The sequence below is a fragment of the Perissodus microlepis genome, chromosome 19, assembly GCF_051167445.1.
Source record: "Perissodus microlepis isolate ML-2025 ecotype Zambia chromosome 19, ASM5116744v1, whole genome shotgun sequence".
Classification (NCBI taxonomy): domain Eukaryota; kingdom Metazoa; phylum Chordata; class Actinopteri; order Cichliformes; family Cichlidae; genus Perissodus; species Perissodus microlepis.
In genome coordinates, this window is record NC_140479.1 from 63570 (window position 1) to 89417 (window position 25848).

A 25848-nucleotide genomic window follows, 5' to 3' on the forward strand; every position below is an offset into this window, starting at 1 on the left:
CGCTCAGTCCTGTGAAGGTCGTCGGAAGCTTCGTTCAGCGTGATGTCTGAACTGATATATAGTAGGAATGACTTGGAGTGCTGTGAATGAATGCGCAACATGCTTACATACACACAGACATTAAGTACAATTTCTAGGGTAAAGGTGAAGCACATCTTGCTCTGCTTGTCTCTGCTTAGCAACGAGTGACGCAGAAGGTGTTAAAGATAAGCATGCCATGAATAAGTCTACAGGAAACATCTGGAGAAGCCAGACACCCATATAGGGCAAAATGCTGTTGAACACGGAAACTTGTTTAACTGTCATTAATTAGAACCTATGCATGTGATATTCTTTCTGACGCGAGAAGAGGCATGAACCCTGACATAATAAAACTATTCTGAAAGTATGTTTTAACGGGAGATCTGTGTTGACAATATTGAGCTGTGTATCTTCCCATACATGTGTTTAATAAAATCATTGTTTTGACGCACTTGGACCAGTGGTCGTTTGTCTCACACCTCAATCACGAATCGGGACACTCTCTACCGGGGGACAGGAAGAGACTGAACAGGCCAGCTCTGTTCTAGGATGCCCTCTGGACCCAGTGGAGGAGGTGAATGACAGGAGAATGGTGGCTAAGCTGTCATCCCTGTCGGACAACATCTCCGACCCCATGCAGGAGACTCTAAAAGCACTGAGCAGGTCCTTCAGTGGCTGCGGCACCCACGATGTGGGATGGAGCGATTTCGCAGGTCTTTCCTCCCCACTGCTGTTAGACTCTACAACAAAGACTTCAACTGATCAATTTATTAATTGTATATAGCATTTGTATTCTATTTTATTCGATTGTATATAGTATTTTTTATTTTATTTTATTCTATTCTATTGTGTACAGTATCTCATAGATATATTATTCCAGTTTTATTTCTCTAATTTCTCTGTGCAACTTTGCACTGTCCACTGCTGTAACAAAACAAATTTCCCACACGTGGGACTAATAAAGGTTATCTTATCTTATCTTATTTTATCTTGTCTTATCTTATCACAAAGCTTTAAAAAAAATCACTATTATTTGATTATTAAAATGTTACTGTGTGTCTTGCTTTGTTTTTTTAAAAAAACAAACAACAACAACAAAAACGTAATTTTCTATTTTTCTCCCTTTTAACCATTGTCTCTATCTTATTTGTTTAGTTATACATACTCTTCCACTTTATTATAATTTTGCACTACAATTGTACAACGTCTCCTCCATGTATAATATTTGCTGTTATTGTTCCAGTTGAAATAAAGCTAGAGGGGAAAAAAACTAAACAAAAAACAAACAATCAGCCAATCACCGAGTTTTGCAGCTCGGTGATTGGCTGATTTAATGCGTGATTGGAGCATGCACCTTAGATTTATTGCTCCGAACTAACAGACGTTTCCAGCCACTCTGTTTCGCTGTTTTTCTCAGAGGCTTTGCATTTGAAGAGGAACAAACAGCAGCTAGGGTGGAACATTTTCACCTGACACATACCTGACAGCAACTTTTCTCACTGGCAGAGCTGTTAGCGGACACGCCTGTGCAGCAAAGCTCCCGACCGGACAGAGAAGGGCGCTGGAGAAGCATGCGGGACTGCGGTCCACTAAACCCGGCGAGAAAGGGAAAGAAGTAGGAACCTTGTTATTTATAAAGTTTTTATTGTCTGTGGGGGTTCTGGCAGTGTTAGCATAACCGCTCTCGCTGATATTTTTCACCTGTTAGGTAAGCTAACTTTTTCTTTTTCGTCAGTCTGTGAGCAGAAACCAGATTTAACCAGTTTGAAGACACAAATTTCACCTCTTAACTTTATTGTCCGTTGTTCTTTCGACACATGGTGCTTGTTTAGATTTTCTCCTAAATCTAAACAATCTAAACAACTCCTAATCCGCTGGTAACATGGATAAGTTTATGCACATAACAAAGTAATGTCATTGTAATATTACCGTCCTTAACTGTTAGCGACGGAAAGCAGCGGTGAAAGCCCAGAGGCCTCTAGCTGAATTTGATCTCACATTTTGCTGCTAAATAAGATTATTAGGCCTTAATACTCTGAACAGTCCCCAAACCTGAGTTGGCCTGTATCTCACTGCTGTTAATGAAGACCAAAGGTCTTTAGCTCGCTAAATGTTGACTTCAAATTAGAGTCTGAGTTGCTGTTAATTTTTATCCTTCTGTTTTTAAACTGACATTTTAGTTTTAGTGTTATCAACAAAAAATGCATGTCCTGCTTCAGCAACAGTGAGTTAGAAGCTCTTCCCCTACTGGGTACTCCCGCTATTCTGTTTTCAGTTGTCAATGTTTTTTGTCCCTCCAGATTTTCCACTTATTTCTGTGTTCCAAGGGTGTAGATTTGGTTTTGGCATTGGTGGGGACGGATGATTCAACCACCAAACCCTGCCCTGTTTCTTTGTTTTTCCTTTTTGTCTTGGCTTCTTGATAAAAAAAAAAGGGAGAAATATACTTGCCTACATATGCTATTCTACATGCTTTTAAACCATTTAATTCATAGTTTAATATGTGAATTATATAATGTTAAATTACTATTAAGCAAATGTATTTTATACTTTAGTTTACTTCAGCCATATTCCATATAAATCAGGTATAACACAAAAATAAAAATAGCTTCAAATACAGTCATGACAATAAAAGAATATGACTTTAAGGACTTAACAACATTACTTCAGTTATATTACACCAACATCTCTTATATACTAGTGATGGGATTTCCGGCTCTTTTTAGAGATCCGGCTCTTTCGGCTCCAAACCGGCTCTTCAGGTTGTTTTGTTGCTTTAATTAATTTATTATTAACAATAATATAAAATTATGCACAAAAGGAATTACTAACGTAAAAAAAAGTGGTTTTATTTATATATGTTTATATATAAATATATGCGGTGGCCCCTAGAGACAAAACACGTACAAACTCCAAAACACATTGCTAGTGTTAACTGACCTTCCAAAACAGAGCTACCTAGATCACTTAAATTACACAATTGAAAGCATGTGTGTATTGTTTGTGTATTTATACACAGGCACTCATATATATTCAAATAATTTAAAAAAAAAGTTCATTTACCTGTTACTACCACACACCAAATCCGGTCGTTGGTACTTCCTGGCTTGTGTAGCCACAAGATAACAAAAGCTCAACACTGCGCCCTAGCATCCTGGAGCACTTCTGTTGTCTTTTGTACATGTTTTGAGTTTTTTTTATGTGCTTCTGAGTTTTTATGTGCTTCTGAGTTTTTACGTGCTTCGGAGTTTGTACGTGTTTTTACGTGTTTTGGAGTTTTTACGTGTTTTGGAGTTTTTACGTGTTTTGGAGTTTGTACGTGTTTTTACGTGTTTTGGAGTTTGTACATGCTTCAGAGTTCGTATGTGATTTGAAGTTTGTATGTGCTTTGTCTCTAGGGGCCACCGTAAATATACTTTTATTTATTCACTCCACATAAAATGTAATAAATAAATCATATAATACAAAAATCAACTATTCACATTTCAACTTTTAACTATTTAAATTTTCAGCTTTTTCCTTTTACAAATTTAAAGTGAAAACAACACAAAACACTGCAAACCACAACACAATTAAATATAAATTATAATATGAAAACAAAAAGAACATGCATATTCTCTGTCATATGGGCCTGCGTGAATAAACTTTCTGAATCCTTTATCATCTGCAACCGAAAATAGTTGTGGATGATTACTATACCTTTCTAATGTGACGTTGTTGTCCCTGGCTCTCTTTCTCTCTCTCTCCCTCCTGCTCTGTTCCTGTGCTACTGAGTGTAACTACCGCCCCTCCCCCCTCTGCCCAGCGTAAAGCACAAGGCTCGCGTGATTCTGATATTTCCGTTGACCAAACTGGGTTTAAAACAAGACATAGTGTGGAGCTGAAGTACTCTGTTTATTCTCTGTGTACTGTATATCCCTTATTTTAGGGTTGCACAGCAGGGTTTTCTAACATTCTGGTGTCCTTTTGTGTCCGACCTGTCGTGCTCCATTCCTGCAGCCCTGTCAGTCCTAGATGGATTTAGTCTGGATATAAGCTAAATCAGAATCAGGTGTTGGCTGTTAACAGGCAAAAGAGTATCTGCCTGAAAATCTAAATTTACGATCTCTAACTCTGGGTTTTTGTGTCTTGCAGTGCATGTAGCTGACAAAATGATTAATCTTTATGAGAAAATTAAATATTACTCAGTGATGGTCCCTCCTAAAGCCTAGTTTGTCTGCTATGTATACCTTCTGATGATACTGCCTAAGAGAAGCATGTATAATGTAAACAGAATTGATTCTAGCACTGAACCCTGTGGAACTCCATAATTAACCTTACTGTGTGAAGAGGACTCTCCATTTACATGAACAAATTGGAGTTTATTAGACATGATACAAACCACTGCAGTACAAACCACCTACAGCGTGCTCTAATCGCTCTAATAGGATATTATGGTTGACAGTAATGCATGTTGCACTGAAGTCTAGCAGTCTAGCGGCAAAAGCCTGTCCAAATTCGAAGACTCCTCCAAACGCGGCCGAAAAATGCATCCTTTATTACCCCAGATTTGAAGGATGGGTCGGGTGTATCCTTTGTGGCCCAACCTATCTCACAATTCATAGCGCGGCCCAGCCAATTCCAGTTTTCAACCGTGGCGGCAGCTACTTAGTTTTAATATTACTCTTATTTCTCTTTCTGGGTCACAAAATAAAACTTTCAACATATTTTCAGGGGAGAATGTAGCTATGTAAACTTTAAATATCTGCTCGTTTTTTTTAAGACATCACACAGTTGCAAAAGTGCTCCGACCCACCAGCTCGATAGCTAGAGGTCTTTCTCTACTCAGGTTAAACATGATATATAAGTCACTCAGATCATTTAAAAATGTTATTGTTTGGCTTTTTTCAGTGTGTTATTTGTTCCTCAGTAAATTGGTTTGGCTGAGAGTAAAGTTAGAGTTTTTACACAGATGAATAAATGTCAAACAGAGAACTGATTAAACAGAAGTGTGAGATGGTAGAGAATTTACACCAGTATCCTGTTATATTTTACATAGAAAGAACAGATGGCCGAGTTTATTAAACTCCACCGAGTCCACCAATCTGCAAATTTCATTAAAAGTTTAACAAATTATCATCTCGTCTTTATTTTTAGTTAGCACATGCCTTAAACACTTCAAGCTGTAAACTAATGATAGTTATTTAAGAGCAGATGCATGCTGGTGCAATAAGCTGTACGTTTTACGTCCAGCGGATGCATGATCTGATTAGTCAACTAATCGCAAAAATCATCGGTGACTAGTTGACTATCAAAATAATTTTTTGTGGCAGCCCTAGTAGTCATGTTCTTAAACTTCTGGTCGATGTCTTCTTTGAATTTATTCAGTTCGTGTTTCATTTGACCGGTAATTTCTTCTTTGAATGTTATGAAGTCCGATTTCAGGTTGTTTTGGAGGGATTGAATTTGTTTGCTAATACAGTCTAGCCCGTTTTGAAAGGTAGCCATATTAGCTTCGAGTGCTAGCTTGTCCTCGTTGTTCAGGTGTTTTATGTCTTTACCTTGGGTTTCTGAGGATTTTTTATTCTTTGCTTTTGTTGTCCCTCCCCTCATCTTCCAAAGTTGTTTTGCCTCAAGCTTTAATTCGTGTTTTAGCTGAGTTTATCTGGTTGGCTTGCGGAAGGTCTGTACTTATGTGACCATACTGCTCTACCGTCACATGGTTCTGACAAACCATCCTACTTTGGTGAAACATCCTACCTTAAGTAGTTTATGCACATTTCTGCTGTCACAGAATAATTCCAGCACAAATTTAAGTAGATATGACGGTTTGCCACTTAACTTTGCCCATCAGAGTGTGCTTGTAGCTCTTATTTATAAAGCCAGGATGGTTTGCCACTTCATTTTACCCGTTAAAGTATGCTTGTAGGTAACATTCACAAAGGTACCATGGTTTGGCACTTAATTTTACCCGTCAAAGTTTCCAGCTCTTATTAACAAAGGTAGGACAATTTGCAACTTACTTTTAGCTGTTCAAGTATGCTTGTAGGTCACATTCACAAAGGTAGGGTGGTCCGCAACTGAATTTTAGCTGTTAAAGTATGCTTCTAGCTAGTGGTGCAACGGATCACGGTTTTAAGTCACGGATCGGATCAATTTTCAGATCAGCAAAAAAAGACAAGACAAATTTAACTGTCCGTTTATTTATTTAAGTATGTTTTGCCCTTTAAAAAACATTCAACTGTAGAATCATTCCACACAATTATATAAAAACAAATTAAGGTGCATTATAGGGCATTATAATTATTTCCTTTAATGTGGATACAATCAAAAACAACTTAAAATGCAATTTAAGGTATCATTGCTTCTTACTTTGAACATTTGGAGAATGAAATGAAAACTAGCTTATGTCCACATCATCAAAAAAGAAGAAAGAAAGAAAAGCAGATGTGAGGTTATAACTTCAAATTTTTTTTAAAAAAAGATGAGGATGTCTACATTTTCTGGGGAGAGTGTAGACCTCTTTGCTGTAACGATGTCCCCTGCTGTTGAGAACACCCTCTCGCTAGGCACTGAAGTGGCAGGCACAGCCAGATAGCGTCTTGCCATTATGGCAAGGTGAGGGTATTTACAGTCATTACTTTTCCACCACGTCAGTGGATCACCATCCACTGGAATGCCACTTGCTGCCTCATAGGATGCCACCTCCTCTTTGATGGTGTCAAAAGCCTTGCTGCCATGTCCTTCTGTACAAAGGTGTCGCCAAATAGCTCTGCCATTGCCGACTTCTTCTGAGGAGGACATGTGTCTGCTCCTGTTGGTGCTGCTTGACCCTACAGGGAAAATTACTTTATTGATTAAAACAATTATTATTATTTTTAAATATTTCATTGACATTAAAATGTGGCAATAACTTTGAAGAAAAACATTATCATTAAAAATAAAAAATATATAATTTCTAAATATTTATTTTCTTTGCCTCTTCACAGTCTGCAGTTCCAAGACTGCTCACAGTCTCAGTAGTGAGATCACTGTATGTCCTCAGGCGTAGGGCCAGGTCTAGGTGAGACAGGGACTTGAACCTTGGATCAAGTGCAGTAGCTCTGTGAAGGTCCTCCTGTAGGGCTGGTGGTGAAGTGTCTCTGTGCTTCAGGTCCTCTCTAATGGCAGTCTTGACATCTCTTGTGATGGTGCTGTCTTCCTCACTTGGGACCATGGCTTGTAGGATCCTTGTTTTCAGAAGCAGGATCATGGACACAGATGGTGCAGTTTCACTGCTCAACAGAGTTGTAACCGCTTTGAGTGGTTTGAGCAGCTGGAGGACCTCCTCTGCCACTCTAACATCATCATCAGACAAGGTGACGACGTCTCTGACATTTTTCTTCAGGGTTTTGTCTGTTAGTGCAGAGTATATAGCTGTCTGCTGCTCAAGATAACGCTCCAACATATCATAAGTGGAGTTCCACCTTGTTGGGACATCATGTATGAGCTTATGAGTAGGCAGCTGTAGCATATCTCGCTTGGTCTTAAGCACATGAGCAGCTGTTGAACTTCGGTGGAAGTAGGAAACCACCTTTCTTATCCTCCCAAGGAGGCGGTCCATCTTACTCACTTTAATTCCCTTTTGGGATGCTAAATTAACTGCATGTGCAAAGCACCCTATCTGTGGGCCCAGTCCTGCCTCGTTCACTGCATTTATTTGGTTGTTAGCATTATCTGTTGTGACTGGGATATTGGTATTGGGCCTCTCTATCCTCCATGCTGCCATGGCTTCCGTCAGTAAGTGCGCCAGATTTGTACCTGTGTGACTCTCATAGAGGGGGCGTGTCTGCAGTACAGGGCTTCGTATCTCCCACTCGGCTGTGATGTAATGAGCGGTCACGGTCACGTAGCTTTCCGTTGCCCCGGAGGTCCAACCATCTGTAGTTAGCGCAACAGAAGATGCCTGGGACAGTTCAGCCATAACTTTATACTTTTCCAGCTCATACATGCTTGGAACGATCTTTTCACTGAAGTGGGCGCACGACGGGATGTCATACCGTGGCTCAAGCACGTTCATCAAATGTTTAAACCCCTTGTTTTGTACAACAGAATATGGCCTCATGTCTGCAGCTATAAACACACCAATAGCTTCGGTAATAGCTTTAGCCCGGTCGGATTGTGCATCAAGGGGCTGCTTAAATGCCGCGGATGTCAGCGGTTGTTGCGCAGCCCTCGTCTTAGCTCCTGTCACACTAGGGTGATGTCGTTTCAAATGAGTCGCCATGCTCCACGTGTTGCCAGGGTCATAAGGCTTCCTCGTGCCACACTGTCGACAAACTGTTATCCACCACCCTTTTCCCATCTATATGTTTAATGGGGAAGCCAAAATGCTCCCACACATGAGATTTAAGTAATGCTGGAGGTTTCTCGAGCTCCTCTGCTCTTTCAGTTCTTTGGATCACGTGCGTTCCGAACCGTGGAGAGGGATCGGTTCGGATCATGGATCAACAGTGATCCGTTGCACCACTACTTCTAGCTCAGTTTAACAAAGGTAGGACAATTTGCCAATTTTAGCTGTTAAAGTATGCTTGTAGGTCACATTCACAAAGGTAGGACGGTTTGACACTTAATTTCGTGTTGTGCGCATGCGCAGAAACAACAGGTAGGATGGTTTGTCAGGTAGGATGGATTCCCAGAGCACCGGAAGCCCTCAATAGTGCTCTTTTAACAGCACCTGCTTTCATCTGCAAGCAAATGCACCATCCTCAGAGTGCGGCCAGTTGCATTGATTCATCTACTCAAACTCATAGTACAAAGAAAGAAAGAAAGGCAGTAGCCTATGTTCAGAAAAAAACATTCGGATGGTGGACACATACATGCTCATGCAAGTTAGTCATGTTTGTGTCACGGTTAGTGCTGGCCTACCGTGGGGATGTGAGGAAGGAGGACCCAAATGCTGGACTCTTTAATGAAGGCAGTGCGTTTATTTACAGTGACGTAAATAACAAGTACACAATAAATTCCCGTAGCTCCCTAGACTCCCGTGTCGTGTCTCACTCCAACGTCCGTGCTCGTGCTCGCCACTCCCGTGTTTCTGCACACCCCGTGCGTGTCCTTTTCTGCTCCACGCTCCTCCTGCAGGGACACAACAAAGGCAGCCATCAAACACCAACTCCTGTCGGCAAACACGACCGGCAAGATACTATATGTAGACACACACTAACTTGGAGTGTAACTTAATGATCCCGCGTTGAGGAGCTCTCAGCTACACTCCTATGTAGCTCCCCGGATGAACCAGATCAGCTGCAGGTTTGTGAGGTCCTTAGGCGTGGCCAGCCACCTGGCAGGACACACCCAGCAGGCCTGAAGACTCCTGTAGACCAGTGCTCAGCACACATACACCCCCCCCCACACACACACACACACAAACCCACAAACCAGGTAGCAGCACCAAAAATACACATGTCCAGAACTGCCCAGAGACCCTGGGTCGCTCACACCCAGGACCCTGACAGTTTGAATCCTTTGCTTGCACTATACGTCTGCACAAGTGGCACACTGCTTTGGTTACGTCCTTGGGTTTACTTCTTTCATCTGGTTTAAAGCCAAAGAAAACCCAAATTGTCGACTTTATATTTTTTTGGGGCAATTAATTTGTCTGTGTTTAGACTTCTTAAATCAGTCCGTGATTACATGATTACATTGCTCCACCCACCAAAAAGCATGCGTGAATATATCGCCCATTAATCCTAAATTGATTATTGGACTTAGGATTGTCGAGCTGGTGCTGCTGTGGAACCAAAGAAAACCTGCAGCTGTTCAACGTCAGCCAGTTGTTTATCGCAGGTATGTTGTCATTAGCGTCGGTAGGCTCTGTTTGAGCCTCTGAGGAGGTCTTTGTTTTCTCATGATGAAATTTGGGGGATCTGATTCTCCATTAAGATCATAAAGAGTCCTGGCAGAAAACACTCAGTTCTTGTGCCTCTGTGGCTGCAGACTTTTGCTCCGTGTCAGCTGACATGTGTTTTGGTGCTGTCGTTGTGAACAGGGGCAGGAGTGGAACCAGACTCCTGAGGCCTGGCCGTGACGCTGACTCAGAGTGATGTTAAAGATGAGTGAATACACCCCAACCCAGCACCAGAGCCTGAACTGGTAACAAAGGCAGTGATGAACAGTTCATTCATAAATCTGTGATATAGTTTGTTTAATTTGCATCTGTATTTCACTTCCTTTGAATAAAGTAATTTATCTAGTTTCACACTGAAGTTTGAATTTTAGCTCATTGGTTTCTTTCTTTATCCATAGGGCCTAATATGATGTCATCCTACCCTGTGCAGCTACAGGTTTGAGTGTTTGTGGGAATTTTCTTTCAGAAGTGAGCTGGTAAGGTCAGACACCAATGTTGGATGAGAAGCCCTGGCTTGTAGTCTCTGCTCTAATTAATTTCAGAGGTGTTCTTTCAGGTGCAGGCCGTGTTATTACTGGTCCATTTTGACCAATAACAATTCCTGGTCTCTTCTACTCAGGGCAGGCCACTTGCTTGTAATACACCTCGTCTTGAGCTGCATACTTCACATCTGTGTGACGAGTCTGTGTCCGCAGTGCTCTCCATATTCTCTGTGTCAGCACCGTGTCACAAAGTGACTTGATGATATTTTGTGCCAAAGATGGTCCCGTAGGAACTTCTAAAATGAGTGCAGCCTATTTACAAAGAGCGTTTCCACTGGTGAACCTCATACAGTATGTTGTAGAAAGAGATAGCTTTTGTTGACTACAGCCTATTAGACTTTAAAAACACAGAGACATAAAAATAATCACTTTTTGGCACAACACTCAAGGAGAACAGAGTGGATTGCTGCTCTGCAGAGCAGCGGACAAAGCTTAGCTGAACCGAGCAGAGAGCCCAGAGCGTGGAGAACCAATCGAAGCAAAAAAAAATAAAAACAGAAAACTGGAGCAAAGCAGCCAAATCAGACAGTTTCAGACCTCAGGGGGTGAAGCTGAAGAGTGAAAAACTGGCAGGAGAGAGTTCTCCAGCTGTTACAATAAAGTTTAACATTGAGACGTTTAACATTGAGAAGAAAGTGAATCTACAAGGTTCAATCAAGGTCGAAGTTATCAGGAAGTTATGTTGCTAGTTTCTATCCAAACATGATACAAATGAGGTGATAACCTTTCTGAACTTGTCACCTGACCTGCTGCAGGGTTTGTCCTCCTGAAAGCGTCGCTGTTCTTTTATTAAGTAAGAAAAGATTTTGTATGTTTCTATTTACCCCTTCTCTATGTACAAGGTCTGTGTACACACAGGGTCTGTGATAGACTTATGGAGGATGAAGCTGGTACTGCTACGGACCCAAGAAAACCTCCAGCTGTTCAACAGCAGCAAGCAGTTCATCATGGGTACGTTGTCATTCACGCCATCAGGCTCCTTTTGAGCTTCAGAAGAGGTTTCTGAGTTTCTCATGATGAGATATTCTGGATCTGATTATCCAATATGATCATAAAATGTCCTGACAGAAAACATTCAGCTCTTCATGCAGCTGTGGCTGCAGATGTTTGCTCCGTGTCAGCTGATCCATGTTGTGGTGTTTTCTGTCAGACAGGAGCTTAAGTAGAACTGGGTTCTGAAGCTGGAGGGGAGGAAGGAGGAAACGTGACTGTCGACCTCGTCGCCAAAGTTACAATTAGTGAGTTCCAAGGTTGGTTAGTTTTAATTTAAGATAAGATAAGATAACCTTTATTAGTCCCACACATGGGAAATTTATTTGGTTACAGCAGAAAGTGGACAGTGCAAAGTTACATAGCAAAAATTAGAAAAACCCTGGAATAGGATAAGAATAACATACTGTACATAACTGTACACAATATAATAAAATAGAATACAAATACTATATACAACTGAGTCAAAAAAAAGAGTGTTGCCCTTAGTGTTATTCCTATTGCACATGTGTGGGTTTGTGTGTGTTTGATCAGTTGAAGTCTTTGTTGTGGAGATTTTTTTCCAATAGGAAGAGGGCCATGTGACACATCAAACTTATTGGTAATGTCACAAGAAAAACAATGGTGTGCTTGGTTTCAACGTAACTTTATTTGGACAGCCAAATCAGAGCAGTGGTCAAGTCCAGTTTTTATCATTAAAGGCGACTGGTGAGAGTGAAATCTTTTCTTTCTAGGCAGCACTTTGAAACCGTGATCCATGCGAACTTTTTGCTTCTGTAAAAACTTTCTTGATGCATCTAAAGCACAAGTGTGACTTGCTGCCTAGAAGGCACAGCAAGGAGTATTGTAGCCAAAAACGTGTTCTTTGCCATAAGAGCCCAGTCCATTGCAGTGTTCCAGTGGCAGCAGTTACTTGCCGTGACATTTTTATTTCTGGGAGTTCTTGATTGCGTTCCTCAAGCAGTCCATTACTCCATGGGCAGTATGCAGCTGTTGTCTTTACCTCTGTGTTGAAATTTTCTGCCATGTCTCTCACGTCATCGTCATTAAACTCTCCCCCATTGTCACTAAATTGTTTGAGAGGAGCCATGTGCACGCATCGCGTCATGAACAAAGTGTTTGACTATTTCAAAAGATTTCTGTGAGTTTAGGATTCTGCCTGCACTAAACTGGTCAATAATGTGGGGATACCACTCATGGTTAAAGTTCACACAGTTCCACAGACACAGTCTCATTGTATTCAGATGTTGGTGTTGCTAGTGCGAGTTTTCTTGTGTCTTTGACATATCAATATTCACGAACAGTTTTCTGCAGGATTGTGTGGCATTCTGCATCGTTGTCCTAAGCTTTTTAAAGTCACATGTAATCTTGATTCCCGTTTAAATCTTACAGGAAAAAGTAGAATAAAGTTACTCTGTGATGTTTTTTCAACTCGTTTCAATTTTAATGATTCAGTTTTTTGAGCAGAAGGTGTCCTGCTTGCCGTGGTGCTGGGGACAGGAGCTCGGTGAGGGGGCGCTCCTGGCACAACCTCCCTTTGTGTGAAGATGCACCAGCACTGCTGCCCGGTCAAAGTCTTCAATATCATGAGCAACCTCAAACTGTCACCGTGTAAAACTGGCTCGACACCAAGACACTCACCACCAAGCATGCGCAGCAGGTGCTGCGGTGGAGGGACTAGATTCAGGTGAAACGCTCAGCCGGCTTTTAAACCCGCAGCTCTGTCTTTACCTGATCATTTTTTCCAAATTTAGATTTCTTTGACTGCCAACATTAAGACCGCCAACACTACACGAAGGTGGTGGTTTGGGAGGGGCTGTAGCACACAGCCTAACAGGACGCTGCTCAGGAGGACGCAGAGACAGCGTGATGGAGGCTGGACTGGGTTCTGCTGTGTACCCGAGGTCATCACAGGTATGTCATCATCGGTGCTGCCGGACTGCGTTTGAACCTCTGAGGAGGTCTTTCTTTTTCTCATGATGAGATGGTGACGGTCTGATTATCCAATATGATCATGAAGCATCCTGAAAGAAAACATTCAGCTTTTCGAGCAGCTGTGGCTGCAGATGTTTGCTCTGTGTCAGCTGACCTGTGTTGTGGTGGTTTCTGTGCGAACAGGGGCGGAGGGCTTCTACCAGTAACGAGTCAGGCAGGAGCTGAAGTGGAGCGTCGATGTGGAGAGTAGGTCAGCAGAAGGAGAGCACATGTGGTACAGACATACACATAATCCTTAACATCCTGAACTAAAATTTACCACCAAAACAAACTGAAGGAGGGTATGTTGCGATTGTTACCAGGATGGCTGGTGTGTGCAGAGTAGATACCTTGTGAAGGGACACTAGAGGGAACATACTGGCGATTGGGGGTTACGGCATCTCTCTTTGTGGGTTACGAGACGCATGTCTGGAAGCGATAGTGAAGTTAAATTGTGTGAAAAAAAGGAGACCATCTGGCTTGTCCAGCGTTGAGTTGGTTTGCCGTCTGTCGTTTGGGTTCGTTGACTATTTTACCCACCTGCACATCAAAGTAAATCATAAAGTCACGTGGCCGCAGAAAGACTACACCGTAAAAAAAAATCCTAAAAAAACAGTAATATTCCAGCAGCTGGGGCGCCAAAATAATACCAGAAAATAACTTTCTCATGAAAATACGGTTATTTTCAGTAATGACAATACAGTTTGTTGCCCTAATTTTACATGGGCTTTTGCCTTTTTCAAGTGCTTTTAAACATTAAATTAGGAACATTTTAATGTGATTAAACAAAGAAATTACCTATAAACAAGGTCAATGAATGCAGCAATATGAATAATAATACTTAAAGGTACAGAAATATACAGTTAACTTAACTAATAATGGATTGCATTCATAGAGCGCTTTATGAGACCCTCAAAGCGCTTTACAATTCCACTTTATAATTCCCCTCTGGCCATCACCAGTAGGTGAAGTGTCTTGCCCAAGGACACAACGACCGAAAGTGTCCGAGCCGGGGCTCGAACCGGCAGCCTTCTGATTACAAGGCGAACTGCCAACTCTTGACCAACAATCGCCCTAAATAACAATAATTATTATTATTATTTGATGTATAAAAAGTTTATACGAATCATTTTATATATTTTTCCATAGCATTACATTTGAATTTAACAGTTCAATCTTTCAAATAACGGACAGATATTTGTGAAATCATGACACATTTCTGAATTATTTTAACAAAACTAAATATGCATATGTACAGACAGATACATTTAAAAAACAAGGAAATTATGTTTTATTACATTTACAGTGATTTTACGTTAATTTACATTTGAAATGTAAAATCAGTCTATTGATGTGAATTTAATGATATTCTAGAAGAACAGAACAAAACTGTAAAATACACAGTAAAATACTTTTATATTACAATTTTTTTACAGTGTAACTTTGAAAGAGGTGTCACTTCACTTTCAACACACGTTGGACTAAAAAACAACTGGAAGAGATTAAAGTTAGAAATGGTTGTAATTATCTAAGCCATGACAGTGATGCTACGCAAGAGCAAATGTTACATGCTGAAAGAGTTAGCAGATGTAAGTGAAGAAACCAGTGAAAGTCATCTTTGTGATTTAGAAAACAGCTACAGCACAATTTAATATCTCTGCTGTTAAAGATGCAAACTGTTCTGCACATACCACAGAGTGCTGTGCCTCAAGTAATCATATATCTTTGTGAAATCAGAAAGCTGTCAGAGCCACTTCCACAAAACCGAGTGAGGGCTGCAATAAAAACAATGTTACGCTAACATGAAAGAAAGAGGTGGTCAGCACCGTGTCACAAAGTGACTTGATGATATTTTGTGCCAAAGATGGTCCCGTAGGAACTTCTAAAATGAGTGCAGCCTATTTACAAAGAGCGTTTCCACTGGTGAACCTCATACAGTATGTTGTAGAAAGAGATAGCTTTTGTTGACTACAGCCTATTAGACTTTAAAAACACAGAGACATAAAAATAATCACTTTTTGGCACAACACTCAAGGAGAACAGAGTGGATTGCTGCTCTGCAGAGCAGCGGACAAAGCTTAGCTGAACCGAGCAGAGAGCCCAGAGCGTGGAGAACCAATCGAAGCAAAAAAAAATAAAAACAGAAAACTGGAGCAAAGCAGCCAAATCAGACAGTTTCAGACCTCAGGGGGTGAAGCTGAAGAGTGAAAAACTGGCAGGAGAGAGTTCTCCAGCTGTTACAATAAAGTTTAACATTGAGACGTTTAACATTGAGAAGAAAGTGAATCTACAAGGTTCAATCAAGGTCGAAGTTATCAGGAAGTTATGTTGCTAGTTTCTATCCAAACATGATACAAATGAGGTGATAACCTTTCTGAACTTGTCACCTGACCTGCTGCAGGGTTTGTCCTCCTGAAAGCGTCGCTGTTCTTTTATTAAGTAAGAAAAGATTTTGTATATTTCTATTTACCCCTTCTCTATGTACAAGGTCTGTGTACACAGGGTCTGTGATAGACTTATGGAGGATGAAGCTGGTACTGCTACGGACCCAAGAAAACCTCCAGCTGTTCAACAGCAGCAAGCAGTTCATCATGGGTACGTTGTCATTCACGCCATCAGGCTCCTTTTGAGCTTCAGAAGAGGTTTCTGAGTTTCTCATGATGAGATACGGTTAATCTGATTATCCAATATGATCATAAAATGTCCTGACAGAAAACATTCAGCGCTTCATGCAGCTGTGGCTGCAGATGTTTGCTCCGTGTCAGCTGATCCATGTTGTGGTGTTTTCTGTCAGACAGGAGCTTAAGTAGAACTGGGTTCTGAAGCTGGAGGGGAGGAAGGAGGAAACGTGACTGTCCACCTCGTCGCCAGAGTTACAATTAGTGAGTTCCAAGGTTGGTTAGTTTTAATTTAAGATAAGATAAGATAACCTTTATTAGTCCCACACATGGGAAATTTATTTGGTTACAGCAGAAAGTGGACAGTGCAAAGTTACATAGCAAAAATTAGAAAAACCCTGGAATAGGATAAGAATAACATACTGTACATAACTGTACACAATATAATAAAATAGAATACAAATACTATATACAGCTGAGTCAAAAAAAAGAGTGTTGCCCTTAGTGTTATTCCTATTGCACATGTGTGGGTTTGTGTGTGTTTGATCAGTTGAAGTCTTTGTTGTGGAGATTTTTTTCCAATAGGAAGAGGGCCATGTGACACATCAAACTTATTGGTAATGTCACAAGAAAAACAATGGTGTGCTTGGTTTCAACGTAACTTTATTTGGACAGCCAAATCAGAGCAGTGGTCAAGTCCAGTTTTTATCATTAAAGGCGACTGGTGAGAGTGAAATCTTTTCTTTCTAGGCAGCACTTTGAAACAGTGATCCATGCGAACTTTTTGCTTCTGTAAAAACTTTCTTGATGCATCTAAAGCACAAGTGTGACTTGCTGCCTAGAAGGCACAGCAAGGAGTATTGTAGCCAAAAACGTGTTCTTTGCCATAAGAGCCCAGTCCATTGCAGTGTTCCAGTGGCAGCAGTTACTTGCCGTGACATTTTTATTTCTGGGAGTTCTTGATTGCGTTCCTCAAGCAGTCCATTACTCCATGGGCAGTATGCAGCTGTTGTCTTTACCTCTGTGTTGAAATTTTCTGCCATGTCTCTCACGTCATCGTCATTAAACTCTCCCCCATTGTCACTAAATTGTTTGAGAGGAGCCATGTGCACGCATCGCGTCATGAACAAAGTGTTTGACTATTTCAAAAGATTTCTGTGAGTTTAGGATTCTGCCTGCACTAAACTGGTCAATAATGTGGGGATACCACTCATGGTTAAAGTTCACACAGTTCCACAGACACAGTCTCATTGTATTCAGATGTTGGTGTTGCTAGTGCGAGTTTTCTTGTGTCTTTGACATATCAATATTCACGAACAGTTTTCTGCAGGATTGTGTGGCATTCTGCATCGTTGTCCTAAGCTTTTTAAAGTCACATGTAATCTTGATTCCCGTTTAAATCTTACAGGAAAAAGTAGAATAAAGTTACTCTGTGATGTTTTTTCAACTCGTTTCAATTTTAATGATTCAGTTTTTTGAGCAGAAGGTGTCCTGCTTGCCGTGGTGCTGGGGACAGGAGCTCGGTGAGGGGGCGCTCCTGGCACAACCTCCCTTTGTGTGAAGATGCACCAGCACTGCTGCCCGGTCAAAGTCTTCAATATCATGAGCAACCTCAAACTGTCACCGTGTAAAACTGGCTCGACACCAAGACACTCACCACCAAGCATGCGCAGCAGGTGCTGCGGTGGAGGGACTAGATTCAGGTGAAACGCTCAGCCGGCTTTTAAACCCGCAGCTCTGTCTTTACCTGATCATTTTTTCCAAATTTAGATTTCTTTGACTGCCAACATTAAGACCGCCAACACTACACGAAGGTGGTGGTTTGGGAGGGGCTGTAGCACACAGCCTAACAGGACGCTGCTCAGGAGGACGCAGAGACAGCGTGATGGAGGCTGGACTGGGTTCTGCTGTGTACCCGAGGTCATCACAGGTATGTCATCATCGGTGCTGCCGGACTGCGTTTGAACCTCTGAGGAGGTCTTTCTTTTTCTCATGATGAGATGGTGACGGTCTGATTATCCAATATGATCATGAAGCATCCTGAAAGAAAACATTCAGCTTTTCGAGCAGCTGTGGCTGCAGATGTTTGCTCTGTGTCAGCTGACCTGTGTTGTGGTGGTTTCTGTGCGAACAGGGGCGGAGGGCTTCTACCAGTAACGAGTCAGGCAGGAGCTGAAGTGGAGCGTCGATGTGGAGAGTAGGTCAGCAGAAGGAGAGCACATGTGGTACAGACATACACATAATCCTTAACATCCTGAACTAAAATTTACCACCAAAACAAACTGAAGGAGGGTATGTTGCGATTGTTACCAGGATGGCTGGTGTGTGCAGAGTAGATACCTTGTGAAGGGACACTAGAGGGAACATACTGGCGATTGGGGGTTACGGCATCTCTCTTTGTGGGTTACGAGACGCATGTCTGGAAGCGATAGTGAAGTTAAATTGTGTGAAAAAAAGGAGACCATCTGGCTTGTCCAGCGTTGAGTTGGTTTGCCGTCTGTCGTTTGGGTTCGTTGACTATTTTACCCACCTGCACATCAAAGTAAATCATAAAGTCACGTGGCCGCAGAAAGACTACACCGTAAAAAAAAATCCTAAAAAAACAGTAATATTCCAGCAGCTGGGGCGCCAAAATAATACCAGAAAATAACTTTCTCATGAAAATACGGTTATTTTCAGTAATGACAATACAGTTTGTTGCCCTAATTTTACATGGGCTTTTGCCTTTTTCAAGTGCTTTTAAACATTAAATTAGGAACATTTTAATGTGATTAAACAAAGAAATTACCTATAAACAAGGTCAATGAATGCAGCAATATGAATAATAATACTTAAAGGTACAGAAATATACAGTTAACTTAACTAATAATGGATTGCATTCATAGAGCGCTTTATGAGACCCTCAAAGCGCTTTACAATTCCACTTTATAATTCCCCTCTGGCCATCACCAGTAGGTGAAGTGTCTTGCCCAAGGACACAACGACCGAAAGTGTCCGAGCCGGGGCTCGAACAGGCAACCTTCTGATTACAAGGCGAACTGCCAACTCTTGACCAACAATCGCCCTAAATAACAATAATTATTATTATTATTTGATGTATAAAAAGTTTATACGAATCATTTTATATATTTTTCCATAGCATTACATTTGAATTTAACAGTTCAATCTTTCAAATAACGGACAGATATTTGTGAAATCATGACACATTTCTGAATTATTTTAACAAAACTAAATATGCATATGTACAGACAGATACATTTAAAAAACAAGGAAATTATGTTTTAAATGGCCTGTATTTGTATAGCGCTTTTCTAGTCCTTAAGGACCCCAAAGCGCTTTACACTACATTCAGTCATTCACCCATTCACACACTGGCAATAGCAAGCTACATTGTAGCCACAGCTACCCTGGGGTGCACTGACAGAGACGAGGCTGCCGGACACAGGCGCCACCGGGCCCTCTGACCACCACCAGTAGACAAACATGGGGTTAGTATCTTGCCCAAGGATATTTGGCATGCAGCCAGGAGGCAGCCTGGGATCGAACCACCGACCTTCTGATTAGTGGCTGACCTGCTCTGCCACCTGAGCTACAACCACATTTACAGTGATTTTACGTTAATTTACATTTGAAATGTAAAATCAGTCTATTGATGTGAATTTAATGATATTCTAGAAGAACAGAACAAAACTGTAAAATACACAGTAAAATACTTTTATATTACAATTTTTTTTTTACAGTGTAACTTTGAAAGAGGTGTCACTTCACTTTCAACACACGTTGGACTAAAAAACAACTGGAAGAGATTAAAGTTAGAAATGGTTGTAATTATCTAAGCCATGACAGTGATGCTACGCAAGAGCAAATGTTACATGCTGAAAGAGTTAGCAGATGTAAGTGAAGAAACCAGTGAAAGTCATCTTTGTGATTTAGAAAACAGCTACAGCACAATTTAATATCTCTGCTGTTAAAGATGCAAACTGTTCTGCACATACCACAGAGTGCTGTGCCTCAAGTAATCATATATCTTTGTGAAATCAGAAAGCTGTCAGAGCCACTTCCACAAAACCGAGTGAGGGCTGCAATAAAAACAATGTTACGCTAACATGAAAGAAAGAGGTGGTCAGCACCGTGTCACAAAGTGACTTGATGATATTTTGTGCCAAAGATGGTCCCGTAGGAACTTCTAAAATGAGTGCAGCCTATTTACAAAGAGCGTTTCCACTGGTGAACCTCATACAGTATGTTGTAGAAAGAGATAGCTTTTGTTGACTACAGCCTATTAGACTTTAAAAACACAGAGACATAAAAATAATCACTTTTTGGCACAACACTCAAGGAGAACAGAGTGGATTGCTGCTCTGCAGAGCAGCGGACAAAGCTTAGCTGAACCGAGCAGAGAGCCCAGAGCGTGGAGAACCAATCGAAGCAAAAAAAAATAAAAACAGAAAACTGGAGCAAAGCAGCCAAATCAGACAGTTTCAGACCTCAGGGGGTGAAGCTGAAGAGTGAAAAACTGGCAGGAGAGAGTTCTCCAGCTGTTACAATAAAGTTTAACATTGAGACGTTTAACATTGAGAAGAAAGTGAATCTACAAGGTTCAATCAAGGTCGAAGTTATCAGGAAGTTATGTTGCTAGTTTCTATCCAAACATGATACAAATGAGGTGATAACCTTTCTGAACTTGTCACCTGACCTGCTGCAGGGTTTGTCCTCCTGAAAGCGTCGCTGTTCTTTTATTAAGTAAGAAAAGATTTTGTATGTTTCTATTTACCCCTTCTCTATGTACAAGGTCTGTGTACACACAGGGTCTGTGATAGACTTATGGAGGATGAAGCTGGTACTGCTACGGACCCAAGAAAACCTCCAGCTGTTCAACAGCAGCAAGCAGTTCATCATGGGTACGTTGTCATTCACGCCATCAGGCTCCTTTTGAGCTTCAGAAGAGGTTTCTGAGTTTCTCATGATGAGATACGGTTAATCTGATTATCCAATATGATCATAAAATGTCCTGACAGAAAACATTCAGCTCTTCATGCAGCTGTGGCTGCAGATGTTTGCTCCGTGTCAGCTGATCCATGTTGTGGTGTTTTCTGTCAGACAGGAGCTTAAGTAGAACTGGGTTCTGAAGCTGGAGGGGAGGAAGGAGGAAACGTGACTGTCGACCTCGTCGCCAAAGTTACAATTAGTGAGTTCCAAGGTTGGTTAGTTTTAATTTAAGATAAGATAAGATAACCTTTATTAGTCCCACACATGGGAAATTTATTTGGTTACAGCAGAAAGTGGACAGTGCAAAGTTACATAGCAAAAATTAGAAAAACCCTGGAATAGGATAAGAATAACATACTGTACATAACTGTACACAATATAATAAAATAGAATACAAATACTATATACAACTGAGTCAAAAAAAAGAGTGTTGCCCTTAGTGTTATTCCTATTGCACATGTGTGGGTTTGTGTGTGTTTGATCAGTTGAAGTCTTTGTTGTGGAGTTTTTTTTCCAATAGGAAGAGGGCCATGTGACACATCAAACTTATTGGTAATGTCACAAGAAAAACAATGGTGTGCTTGGTTTCAACGTAACTTTATTTGGACAGCCAAATCAGAGCAGTGGTCAAGTCCAGTTTTTATCATTAAAGGCGACTGGTGAGAGTGAAATCTTTTCTTTCTAGGAAGCACTCAGTGATCCGTGCTTTTATTTCTTCCCGTCTGGACAACTGTAACTCACTTTATGTGGGGGTCAGTCAGTCGCTGCTCTCACGTCTGCAACTGGTTCAAAATGCAGCTGCACGACTGTTAAACAGGAACTCGTAAAGTCAGCATATAACCCTGTGCTGGCCTCACTGCACTGGCTGCCTGTGTCTTTTAGAGTTCATTTTAAAATTCTAATATTTGTTTTTAATTGCTTTCACAATCTTGCCCCGCTTTACCTCTCTGAGCTTCTTCATCCCTACACACCCTGTCGGTCTCTCAGGTCAGCTGACCAGCTGCTCCTGGAGGTACCGAGATCCAGGAGGAAGCTCAGAGGGGGGTGGAGCCTTTTCTGTCTTTGCCTCCTAAAATATGGAATAATTTGCCATTTGCAGCTGAATAAAACTTTAAAGTCCATGATTCATTCAATAAGGTTGAACCATTTTAAAGAAAACTGTGAACAAGGTCCAAGCCCAGCGAAAAATGAAACTGAATACTTTATGGACCTACACTTTGGGAAGGTTGTCATGAGAGAATTTGCTCCAAGCCCATCTTTGAATTGAATTGTTAGTCTAGTCCATTTTACTGGTCAGATAAAGACCCAGGTACTTAAATGAATCCACTGTCTCAAAGTTCAAGCCCTGGATGTTTAATGGTGTAGGTAGGTGGTGGGTGTTTTTGCATGTGAAAGTCCACCACCAGCTCCTTGTTTATCTTAGTGTTTGTCTGGAGGTGATTCGGCTGGTATCAACTGACAAAGTTGTCAGCCAGTTCTCCCCATTATTCCCATTGGCAAGGAGGCCAACAATTTCTGAACAAGAGAACTTTTGCAGGGAGCAGTCAGCAGAGCTGTAGAAGTCTGCAGAGTATATGGTGAATAGAAATTGAGCCAGGAAAGTTCACTGTGTGGTGCCTGTACTGCCGATGACCCTGTCATAGTTCTGGATCCTCACGTACTGAGGGCAGGTGGTAAAAAATGTTTGGAATAATGCCGTTGTTTCATTTACTTTCCGATGTGCTCATTTCAGTGTAGTTTTATTTGAAAATGTTCAGTGTTAGGTTTCCAGCATATGGAGGCAATGTTCAGTAACATCAGTACATTACAATAAAAACACCGAATTTCAAAACACTCAATAAACATGTCCATCCACGCCTCATCAGGGAAGTTGTGATAACAAATTTTACCAACAGAGCCAAAGGCTTTCCTCTGTTTTCATTTGATTTTACTTTTCCAAGTTCACACAATTGTTTAGGTTAGTTTTAATTTCATTCAGCTGTTCATTTTTTAATGTCAGTTACCTTTTTTGGGTAACTATAGCAACCTTGCTGGGATTTTGTTGATCTGGACTTCTTTTACGACGTACTAAAGTGGCTTGCTTTTAGTACACAGTCTTATTTGACGAGCACAGTGTGTGCAATTTCCCTTCCGGAATATATCTACAGAATAAATAATAAAATATAATTTACAGAGATGGTTTGAAGGGTTGCCATCCAGGAGGTGAATGGAGGCGGCGTGATGGACTTTTGGAAGGTAGAGCTGGTGTTGCTGTGAACCCGAGAAAACCTTCAGCTGTTAAGCAGGAGCCAGCAGTTCATCACAGGTACGTTATCATCAGTGCGCCGGGCGCCGTACAAACCTCTGGGGAAGTCTTTGTTTTTCTCGTGATGAGACTCTGACCATCTGATTATCCAATATGATCAAGAAATGTCCTGACAGAAAACATTCAGCTCTCCATGCAGCTGTAGCTGCAGATGTTTGCTCCGTGTCAGCTGACCCATAGTGTGGTGGTTTCTGTGTGAACAGGGGCAGAGAGCGAGTAAGGGTTGCAGTGGAACTGGGTTCTGAAGCTGGACGAAACATGACCGTCGACCTCGTCACCAAAGTCACCATCAGTGAGTTCAAAGCGTGGTCAGATTTTAACCTGTGACCGTTAATCTGTGACTCAAGGGCTCAAACTATTCCTATTTAATATATATTGTTTGAATAATATCATCAACAACAGAACCAATGACTAATCAAAATTATTAATAAACTGTTATATTGCATTATCTCATTTATTTTGTACTTTTTTGTATTTTTCTCCTGCTATCTGTACCTGAGCTGAGGTAACGCACAAATTTCCCCACCGTGGGATCAGTAAAGTCTTATCTTATCTTGCCTTATCTTATTTTATCTTAAGTTAATCAATTTTACTTGTATGTGTAATATATAATTAATGTATTAATAATGGGGACATTAGGGTTCGACCCTAGAGTAAGCATGTTTAGTCTGTGTTATGCCATTTAACAGAGACTTTTAGTTTTTACTTGGGTGAACAAAATTAGATTACAGGTCAAACAGTCATGCCAGTCATCTCTCCTATACTGTTAGAAATCATGGAGTAGTTCTGCATAGCTCCCTAAAATTAGACAAGCAAGTTTCTTTGTTTGGCTCTCGGCGAAGGCGGTCGCACTTTTCTCCTCTCCTCCTTCCCCTTGTCTTCCCTGCTTAACCTCTTGTGTCCTTGTCTTGTCTCGGGTGTATTACTTTCCCTGGAACACTCTCTCACAGTCTGTTCTCTAAAACCTAAAAGAGAATTATGGATTTGATCAACTGGTCCCTGAATGCTATTGACACCCTTTTCTCAACGAGAAGTCTGGGCTCGGGAGAGCCCGAGTGCCCTGGAGGGACTTTCCCTGCCGGATACACGATGGACGGGTGGCAGAAATAGAGGATCGTGGCTCCCCACACTCCCTAGCAGATCGTTACATGGAGAAACCTTTGGAATACAAGCATGCTGATCCACACAGGTGTGCACACAGGTGTACACACGGGTGTTCACAGACACGGACTACACCTTTCTTGGCTGCTGCCTCAAAGCACATTGTGCGCTGTCTATCTTGCGTGCTGCACAATATTGTTTATTATTTAGTATCTACTGTTATCTACTGCGAGCTAGTTTATTGTGATGGTGCTGTTTTTATTATGTTGCTCTTTGTTGTTTGCTTTCTCTTCTGTTTTTTTTCTCCATACAGGTGATCCAGGTGTTTTGTTTGTTTGTTTGTTTGTTTTTTCCTTTCTTCCCCCCCTTCTCACCGTCTCTTCTCCCCTTTGGTTTTCTTTCTCTCCCTCTCCTTCTTTCATTCTTTCTCCCTGTCCTATCCCCCAGTCACGTCTGTCCCGTTTGTAGCAACTGAAAATAAAATAAATTCATAATTATAATAAAGGTCAATCAAATGGACCAATATGGCAAGGCCATGATGATCCACTTGGTAAAATAAATCCGCTTGGCATCTTTCTTGGCCTTAAGACAACAATTCTGATGGCTAAAGATCCAAACGGGACACAAAAAAGAAAAAAAAGAAAAGAGGATCGTGTGCCTGGTGGGACTGTCGATCGAGGACGCTGAAGATATCTACCTATTCGGAACCATGATAACAGGGTTCTTGCTGATCGGAGCTGGCTTGGCCCTGACTTAACGGAGAATTAAGAAAGTGGAACCGGCTGTTCAAACCCCCCCAAGGCTGCCCGCTGGGATTGAAACGATGGGACGAGGCGCAACTTCTCAGAAAGGGCTCATTGAAAGCAGCATGGTTAAGAGCCGTGAATACTCAGAATAAGATCTCTGAGCAAAAGTTGGATTACATCGTGGAGCAGCTCACTGCAGTCGTGAATTCTCAGAATCGGCTCTCTGAGCACAAGAATGACAAGACCACGGAGCGCAAGTTTGATAACATCATGGAGAAGCTCGCGGCTCTCCAATGGGAGATTGAGAGACCAGTGTCAGAGTGTTAAAGAACAGCTTTGAAATTCTCATGAGTTGTTCGCATAAAAGAAAAATCAACTTCATAATGCGGCTATCCCTTCCGTGGGCTGAAGGCTGGAGCCGAACAAAAACACCCTGATAACGACTGTGTTTAGACTGTTCTTCCCACTCCATGCAAGGCCACCTGGGTTGGCTGGTAGACTTTACTTAGCCTGGTAGGGCAAAGGACACTGTCTCCGCTGAACTATGGACCAAGGTTTTAATAGTTTTGCAATTTTCATTAGTTTTTATTTTTATTTAGTTTTGACTTCAGATTTTCAATTCTATATCAGTTTTAACTAGAAAGTGCATTTTCTGAAGAAACTGTAGTGTGAATGCTTGAATCTGAATGTATGC

The 25848-nt window shown here is 41.3% G+C and overlaps 1 long non-coding RNA gene across 15 annotated transcripts; it reads left to right on the top strand.

Moving 5' to 3' along the window:
- The first annotated feature begins 1314 nt into the window (after positions 1–1314).
- On the top strand, positions 1315–25696 carry LOC146365110 (uncharacterized). Of its 15 annotated transcripts, none has more exons than XR_014798659.1 (15): positions 1315–1636; positions 9754–9828; positions 10031–10134; positions 10288–11382; positions 11586–13108; positions 13176–13335; positions 13540–13606; positions 15884–15990; positions 16190–17716; positions 17784–17943; positions 18148–18214; positions 20806–20914; positions 21114–21213; positions 23176–23307; positions 23511–25696. It is a non-coding gene; the product is annotated as an uncharacterized LOC146365110 (long non-coding RNA). The 15 variants fall into 15 exon arrangements; XR_014798662.1 differs by having other exon boundaries at positions 1316–1636; positions 11582–11681; positions 12877–13108; positions 18148–20914; XR_014798665.1 differs by having other exon boundaries at positions 1316–1636; positions 11582–11681; positions 12889–13108; positions 18148–20914.
- The last annotated feature ends 152 nt before the right edge of the window (positions 25697–25848 follow it).